This window comes from Lactuca sativa, chromosome 3, assembly GCF_002870075.4.
Source record: "Lactuca sativa cultivar Salinas chromosome 3, Lsat_Salinas_v11, whole genome shotgun sequence".
Taxonomy (NCBI): Eukaryota; Viridiplantae; Streptophyta; class Magnoliopsida; order Asterales; family Asteraceae; genus Lactuca; species Lactuca sativa.
Window position 1 is genome coordinate 130351345 of NC_056625.2, and position 9431 is coordinate 130360775.

Sequence of the window (9431 nt, forward strand, 5' to 3'; positions counted from 1 at the left end):
TCATTACTTCGTATACCAACTGTATACCACCATTGATAAACACCATAATAGATATTCGCTGGGCCAAGAGCACCCCCAAAAGTAAAAATTTTCTACACCCGATTGAACAAAATGAGGATCCCAAATTGCATGAGCAATAGGCCTTACATGTAAAGGGTCATGTACCCATGACTCAAAATTTCCTTGACAAGCTATATGAAATATATTTTAAAAGTCCATACAAAATTATTGCTAATTAACCAAAGAGAGAAGCAACACTATTCTGATAAAGATGTTCCTCGGTAATATCATCATGATTCTCGAAGTTGTTCGTGGTAGCAACACTAAACCAAATACAACGAGTAGTGGGGTCCTGAGCTAAGCCTTAACTAAACATTTGAAATCTTAATGCCATAATGCCTTTCAAATCCTCCTAGCCATTATCCTACTGCAATAATTCTTACTAAGTAGAACGACCATGTTGTGGCAATTCCACCCAGAAGGTAGTGGGTTACTCCCACAACATATCCTTGTACAATGCATAAGGCTCTCAGTTGGGTAGCATGAGCAACTTTTAATTTATTATGAGCTCAAATGATAGATTTAATAAGTCATTGCCAATAACCACGTCCACCGAATAAAAACATTTAACTAAAATCCCAAAAATTAAGCACATATGAAAAAAGGCCATATACAGAAAATGAAGAACCATAATATTGAATTACCTGGGATTCATGTGCCGATAAAAAATCGCGGAGCCACTCATTAATTTTAATATATTTCCACTCAAAGTGTCCTCCCATGAGATGAGTAACTACTCTTTGATCGCTTATACTGCCTCAAACACTTAACTATATTTTCCAACTGAAATGAAATATGACTACTGAAATTGAATTGTACATCCAGAATAGTCATCAGAAAACATGGTCCCAAACTGATACTTGACATGCCCCCCCCCATACCCTTCCAAACCCATCACAAGGAAAACAAAAATCAAGATTTTCTTTATCCGGTATCAAACGGGAGCTACGAGCAAATAGAACACCTTTCAAAAGTATCAATATCGTCAAATGAATCGTAAATGCATGAATGTGACGTACTAAAAAAATACTCCGTTCCAAATGGAATAGGTATCAAAGCTACATAGCCATCCACTACTTCTAATTCACCCCCTCCCCCTCCCCCCTAAAAGTTAAACTGGTGTTTGATGTTGCACCATGTGTTAAAACATCAGGTGTTTTATATCCATTGAGCAAAGATAGGTTGTAAATGGATAAAGATATCTGAAAACATATCTTGAGGACGTCCTAAAGCACTCGTGGTATCAATATGAATATATAAAGAAAAATTGTGACAACTTAGAAATATACATGCCTAGTTGAGCTGTGATATGATTGGATCGTGATTCCTAAGAAAACGATCTAATAGATTGTTGTATTGAGTAGTTACATCATATTCTCTTACCATAAAAATGGATACAAGCATAGTAGCACAAACTATGAGAATTCCACCAATCCACATATGATGTGTGATTAGTGGCAGTTGTATACCATTGTCAGTATCAAGATATAGATCAGGGGGCATGACATACATATGATAAGCTATAACAATGGTTAAAGAGCCTAACATACCTACGTTCAGAGATAATTGAGCATTCCATGACATTGTTAGGAACTCATATATGAGGCATATTTCTATATAAATTCCAAGACTAAGATACATACAACATTCATTATGTTGTAATTTTTTATTTTAAATTTCCATTAATAATCGGCTTTCGAAAGTCTCTACAGACATGGTGTAATCCTCCAACAATGCCAATTGATATCAAGTAAAATAAACAAAACCAGATAGAATTCTTTTTCAAAATAATAAATAATAAAACCATAATGTGGATGGGTTTTTGCTTGATGTAATCCCTTAAAGTCATTTTATTATTTAAATATTAATATAATTAGTTTTAAAATTGATATAAACAACCTTTTAGATATTGTCCATAAATGGTTATGATTGGTGATCGTGTTCTCAACATTGTTAGTGTTCTTGATTTAACTCTCTCTCACACTCACTCACTCACTCACTCTCTTTCTCTCTCTCACTCACTCACACACACACACACACACACACACTCTCTCTCTCTATCTTTCTCTCTTATATATATATATATATATATATATATATATATATATATATATATACACACACACACACTACAAACAAGAATGAAAAAAAATGAGATTGTGAGAATGATACCATCTTTTTCTCAAAATTGTATAAATTTAAAATTAGTATTAAACCTAATTATTTTTTTATTTTGTATTAATTTTATAGTTTTTATGTTTTTAATTAATAAAAATAGCGAGGTGGAAAGTGGGTTGGGAAGATGGTACTTTAATGTGTTGTGAGTTGGAAAAGATGAACGAAAAGGGAGATAGAAAAGTTGATGTAGCAGTGATTTCAGTGGGTTAGGAAGGAACTACTTTTACCTCCCGTAAAATGTGTTTTATCCCGGAATATTATTGTCATATATAGTGTGAATCTTGTGATAAATACATATAATTCAAGTTAAAATTTTCATCTAATTGTTAGAGTATAATATTTTTTACGACCTTGATGAATTCAATAGATATGGGTGTATAGCTACTACCATGAGACATTAATATGATGGTTAATTAAGTATGATTTTCTTAATTAAATTCAAATATTTAGAAATATATATTGAACCTATATGAGAATAATTGGTTGCATGCCTTATATTTTGGTACAATCAAAAAGAGATTAAGACGATTAGTTATTTAACATTATAAGTTTATGTATGCTTTGTAGAGACAAGTTGCTAGACGTTTAACATTATCTATATTATATAGTAGACTAACTTTTTTTTTTTGCATAAATGTGAGTCTGTTAGATCTTATATACAAAATAAAGTTGATTATACTGCTAATTATACATGAAAATGTGGAGTCACTAACAAAGAGAACTTTAACACATTACATAAATGATATATGTAACATCTTAATTTTTAGGTATATCCATTTTGACCATTGGATTGTGAATTGTTTGCAAAGTTAGTCCCTAATGGCATTTTCGTAAATTTTGGCCATGCACATGTACGTTGGGCATACGTTGAGTACGCAGGGTGTACGTAGAAAGGGTGCAAACCCTAATTTTTAGGGTTTGGACCCTATTTAAAAATCTTTATGGCCTCACAATCTCTCTTAAATCCAACCTCCTTCCTCACTTCAAAACCCTAAAAGTGTGTGAGTGCATTGATGCTTGGAGAGTCTTATGGTGCCATTTTGGAGATTTTGGAGGTGAAAGAAGTATCTTGAAGTTATGGTGCTTAACTAAAGGCTTTGGATCTAAAAACTATGTTACGTGTATGTGGTCAACCCCTTGATGTTGATTAAACGCATAGTACACCCTACATACATGTTGAGTATGCCCACTGTACTCGTCAAGTTGACCCGGTTGACTTTGTATTTGACCAAGAGTTTAACAAAGTTTAATATAGGGGTATTTTGTGTATTTTTGAGATGTAGTCAGAATTTGGGTCACTGTTATTCGTGAAAGTGGCCAATAGAGTCGATTTTGGGAGCAACATATTGATTAACTTTTTCATTCGGCTGTGAGGTTAGTTTTCTCACTTTATCCATGGGTCGAAGGCACCAATGTCGGCCCATTATTGTGTTATTTAGGATGATAGTTGGTATATGGCTAATATGTGTTTATATGTTGGGTTGAAATAAGCCCTAGGTCGGACCCACTATCGTATGTTCGGGTTGGAATAGACCCTAGGGCAGGGCATACTATTGTATGATTGGGTTGAAAGATACCTCAGGGTGAGGCCCCAGGGCGGGGCCCATATATGTTGATTGGGTTGAAATATACCCAGTTCAAAGCCCCAATTCGTGTCCGATATGTGTGTATTGGGTTGGATTATACCCCAGGGTTAAGGCCAGTTGTATGTTTGGTATGTTGTACTTTAGAGAATTCAGTAAGCTTTGTGCTTACAGTTTATGTTTATGGTTTCAGGTACTTCCAGTTCGAAAGGGAATGGCTCCACGTAATGGCACAACATCCTGCCCTCATGATTTTCGTATTTTGAATAATTGTACTCTAATGTTTTGAATATTATATGTGATGATGGTTTTTGGAGAAATAAAGAAATAAATTGATAGTCTTTGAATGAAAAAATTTATCACTGTGCTTACGCTTTTCCAAGTTGGTATCAGAGCTTTGGTTTGAGGGATTCGGTTACACTTTCGGGTGTGTCAGAAATCCAACTGAGGAAATGATAATCTTTTTACAAGAAAACGAAATTGAATTTCTAAAAATATTTTTACTAAGTAAAAAGCGGTGTGATGTGTGCAATCAGCAAAGCTCAATTAAATGGTTCCCAACTTACCCATACCCATGTATTATGATTTGTATGCTTAATATAAAAAATTGCATGGTAGAGTAGGGCTAAGGATACCTTCAGGAATCATATGATAGAATTGCCTGATTTGTGTGATGCCTTATAGACTAGGTGAACTTGATGCTTTGTATTATTTGGAATTGATATCGAGTTAGTTAGTTTCTAAGTGTATGCTTTCAAAGTTTTATACGACTAGGTCATATAGCCCTAGAATGATTAATTTGGCATTATTTATTGCTCCTTGTTTGGTTGTGGAATTTGGGTAGAGTCATCATTTGAAAATCTATGTGATTCCATTTGTGTATAACTTGCATGCATAAGGCAACCAACGGTGTTGATTGAGGTTCTCAGTATTATGAGCGGTGGGAGTTGAGGATCCTCAGGAAAGTCTAGGATATGTATGTTGTTTAGCGTAGGAATGGTGTGCAGTTCTAGTGTGGTGACTTAGAGGAATCAAGATGACTCTTGAGAAGGTACAAATAGGCGTGAAAGGTAGTATTAGGCCTATACTACTAGAAACACAAGATCTGTACTTGAGACAATAATGGACCTGGAGACTCTAAAGAGGCCTGTATGGTGAGAATTCCCTTGAGGTATGGTGCTGAGTACTCAAGGTGATTCTATTTCTTATTCTGGATCAGACTCAGAACCGATTGACGAGAGGCTACGCTAGTTCATTGTGGCTGAGGTTACTCGCGGTATCTTGGATGTTACTCCTGTGATGTTCAGTACCATCAAGGAGGGGAATAACGACTTGATGGATGAGAGGCTCAGGTCTTTTCAAGTTGAGATTGTTGTGAACTAGATTAGAGCTTGAATTCCCTCATTTTAGCAGTTCAAAGCTTGTGGAGCTCCTATGTTTTTCAGGGCTAAGGACCCCATTGCTAGCCGATAGTTGATCACTCAGGTGAAGAATGCTCAACGAACGAGTTTTTGCCCTAAGGGGGCAAAGGTGAGGTTTGCATCCTGCCTGCCGAGGGACCGAGCACGAGATTGGTGAGATGAGGTTGGCCGAGCTGTGTGCTCCATGGAAGTACCAACCATGACCTGGGAGAACTTTTTTTTTCGAGGTTTCAGAGGGAGGTTGCACTAGCTAATGTGGTGCAGCAGCTAGCGAGGGAGTTCCAGGACCTTCGCTGGACTACTAAGGCTATGGCGGAGATCCTCAACAAGTTCCGAGAGAGGGCTCTATTGGTTCCGCAGTATGCTATGGATTAGGAGATGAAGAAGATGAGATACCATGACATGTTAAGAGAGGATATCAGGGATTTTGAGAGCTTTTCGGGGTGCAAGACACCGAATGATATGATTGAGAATGTCAATGAGAGGGAGATTAAGTTGGAGCATCGTATGAAGTGGAAGACGAAATAGGTATAGACAATGATAGGCCAAAATAAAAAGCCTAAGACGTATAATTCACACATCACAAGACAGTAGGGATGGAGCCACTGCGGAAAGTTGCACGGTGGGGCATGTTGATTGACGGGTTCAGTATGTTTCAGTTATGGTTAGTCGGGCCACATTAATCAGGACCGCCCCATGAATGCTCTGATTTGCTTTCATTACAATCAGACCAGCCATAAAAAGGCCAATTATCTGAGATTGTTAAGCGGAGAAGTGGCGGCGCCTGCGCCAGCCACCTTGAGGATTGCTGATGCCCGTTAGGCCAAGGCGGAGGCACGTATGGTGAAGAGCATAGCATTTCAGCTGACCACCAATGAGGCCCGTGCAGCACCTTATGTGGTTAATGGTATGCGATTTATTCATATCTTTTATTGCTTTCTTTACTTATTCGCATGTTTATATTTGATTATGTATAGGGACCTTTTTGTTCAATGGTATGTATGCTCATGTTTTGTTTGATTCGGATGCTAACCGATCCTTTGTATCTCTTATGCTTGCCAAGAAGTTATATGATGCTCCCAAGACTCTAGATTACTCATTGGAGGTTGAGATTGGGGATGATAGTACTATGAGTGCTTTAAGGGTTCATCGTGGGTGTGTTCTGAATCTGTTTAGTGAGAGCTACTCCATTGATTTGGTATCGAATCCTCTATGAGGATCAAAGGTCATTATTGGGATGGATTGGTTTGGTCCCAAATAGGGTCTTGATTGACTATGAGCGCCAACTAGTGAGAGTTTGAACCCTAAGTGGGGGAGAAATGTTTATTCCCGGTGAAGGAGTTTCACATGGATCGACACTCTATTCAGGTACGAGGGCTAGTAGATATCTTCAGCAGGGTTGTTCGGGGTCTTTGGCTTATGTGACGGATACTTGTGAGGGTAGGGGGCACGATGGCTATGAGTGAGGTGCCCATTGTTTGGTATTTCCTCGATGTGTTTCTTGAGGAGTTACCAGGAGTGCCTCCCAAGAGGCAAGTCGAGTTTCAGATTGATTTGATTCCTGGAGTGGCTCCCATAAGCAAGGTACCGTATCGTTTGGTACCACTAGAGATGCAGGAGTTGTCTATGCAGCTTCAGGAGCTTCTAGAAAGGGTTTTATTTGACCGATCAGTTCACCATGGGGAGAACCGATCATGTTTGTGAAAAAGAAGGATGGTTAGCATAGAATGTGCACCAACTACCGGGACTTAAATAAGATAACAGTGAAGAACCGTTACCCACTCCTGAGGATTAACGATTTGTTTGACCAACGTTCGGGTGCATCTTGGTTTTCCAAGATTTATTTTTGATCGGGGTACCATCAGATGAGGGTCAGGGATGATGATGTGTAGAAGACAGCCTTCAGGACTAGTTATGGTCATTATGAGTTCGTGGTGATGCGATTTAGGCTCACCAATGCTCCATCACCGTTCTTGGATCTCATGAACCGAGTTTGTAGGCCGATGTAGGATCGGTTAGCGATAGTATTCATATATGATATTCTGGTCTACTCCAAGACCAAGGGTAGCACGAGGAACATTTGCAAGAGGTGTTGGATACCATGAGGTGGGAGAGGTTTTATGCCAAATTCTCCAAATGTGAGTTGTGGTTACAAGAGGTGCAGTTCTTGGGGCACATCGTCAATCAGAAGTGCATAATGGTTGACTCGACCAAGATCGAGGCCATGATGTGATGGGATGTTTTGAGGACCCCATATGAGATTTGAAGTTTCATAGGTCTCACGTGGTATTATTGGAGATTTATCTAGGATTTCTACAAGATTGTAGTGCCTTTAACCTACTTGGCGAAGAAGAATGTGACTTTTCGGTGGGGGCCAAATCAACATGTGGCTTTTGAGACTTTGAGGAAGAGATTATGTGAGGCACCGATTGTCATGCTTCCCGAGGGATTGGATGATTTTATGGTTTATTCTAACGCCTTTATTTTGGGTTTGGGAGTTGTTCATATGTAAAGGGGTCACATGATTGCTTACGCTTCAAGGCAGCTGCAGCCTCATGAGGCGAATTACCCTACACATGATTTAGTGTTGGGGGTTATGGTTTTTACCCTCAAGAGTTGGAGGCACTATTTGTATAGGGTTTGGTGTACTATTTACACTTACCACAAGAGTTTGAGGTACTTTATGGATCATTTGAATTTGAATATGCGGCTACGGAGATGGTTGGACGTGGTAAAGGACTATGATTGCGAGACCCTAGGAAGGCCAATGTGGTGGCCGATGCTTTAAGCTATAATGTAGCGAGTGCTCTTATTAGTGATATTTTTTTTAGGATGGTTATTACTTTTCCTTTTTTTGATTTGATAAAAAAAGTCTTAGGTGGACGGTTTGAAAAAGGCAAGTTAGAAGGCTGAGTGAATCAGGGGGCAGATTCCTATATTTTTTAGAGAGAATCAGGGGTTGTTGACTCAGTATAGTAGAGTTTGGATTCCAACTATTGGTGGGTGAGATAGACATCAGAGACCTCATGGAAATTTGTTGTCGTTACTCATTCCCATATAGATGTGGGAAGAGATTACCATGGATTTCATCATGAAACTGCAAAGGACAACATATGGAGTTGATTCTATCTGGGTCATTGTTGATATAGATTGACCAAGAGTGGACATTTCATACCGATTGCTGAGAGTATATCTATTGAGAAGCTAGCCGATATATATATATATATATATATATATATATATATATATATATATATATATATATATATATATATATATATATATATATATATATATATATATATATATATATATATATATGCGGGAGGTGGTAGTTAGGCATGGAGTGCCAGTTTTGGTGGTTTCGTACCGGGATGTTTGTTTCACTTCCACGTTTTGGAGGAAGTTTCAAGAGGAATTAGGTACTCAACTTCATTTTAGTATGGCATACCATACCTAGACCAACGGTCATAGTGAGTGGATGATTCAACAGCTCGAAGATATGCTCCAGGCATGTGTATTAGATTTTGGGGGATGTTGGGATACTTACCTTCCATTGGCCGAGTTCTCTTACAAGATTAGTTATCATGCCAGTATTGACCAACCACGTTTTGAGAAGTTATATGGGAGGAGGTGTAAGAACCCAGTTTGCTAGGGCGAGGTCGGCTATCTGGTCATTGGGGAGTACGGAGGTAGTACTTAATATCGCTGAGTTGATTCAACGGGTGCATGACGATCCTAAATCTTAGCAGTTTGATATGGTAGAATGCTAACTTTTTCATTAAGTAAAATCCCTTCAAATCAAAACCCTAAATCTTAGATTTACTCTTTCACACAGACTTCATGGATAAAGTTTCTAACAGTATCCGTTAGAACTCTATATCAAGGGTAGATCTAACATTCTATGTCCATTAAGCCCTTAATGAGGCTATAACTTGATCATGAGCATAAGATAAACCACACATAGTCCTTTTTCTCATGCCACAAAAACCTAATGTCCTAAAAAAGCCATCAAAAGCTCTTGAGTTCCTAAAACTCTGAGAATCCAAGGAAAGGACCAAAATCTTACAAAAAGTACTCAAACTTTCACCAAGAAGAACATAAGTAAAGATGAGATCTTTATACCTCTATTCACTCATAAATTTGTATTAGATGGAGGATCCAAGCTAGTTCCTGGCTTTGTTACACC

General features: G+C 38.1%; 1 pseudogene; it reads right to left on the reverse strand.

Moving 5' to 3' along the window:
- Window positions 1-569: 569 nt before the first annotated feature.
- LOC122197158 (photosystem I P700 chlorophyll a apoprotein A1-like) lies at window positions 570-1701 on the reverse strand (annotated as a pseudogene).
- Window positions 1702-9431: the final 7730 nt, after the last annotated feature.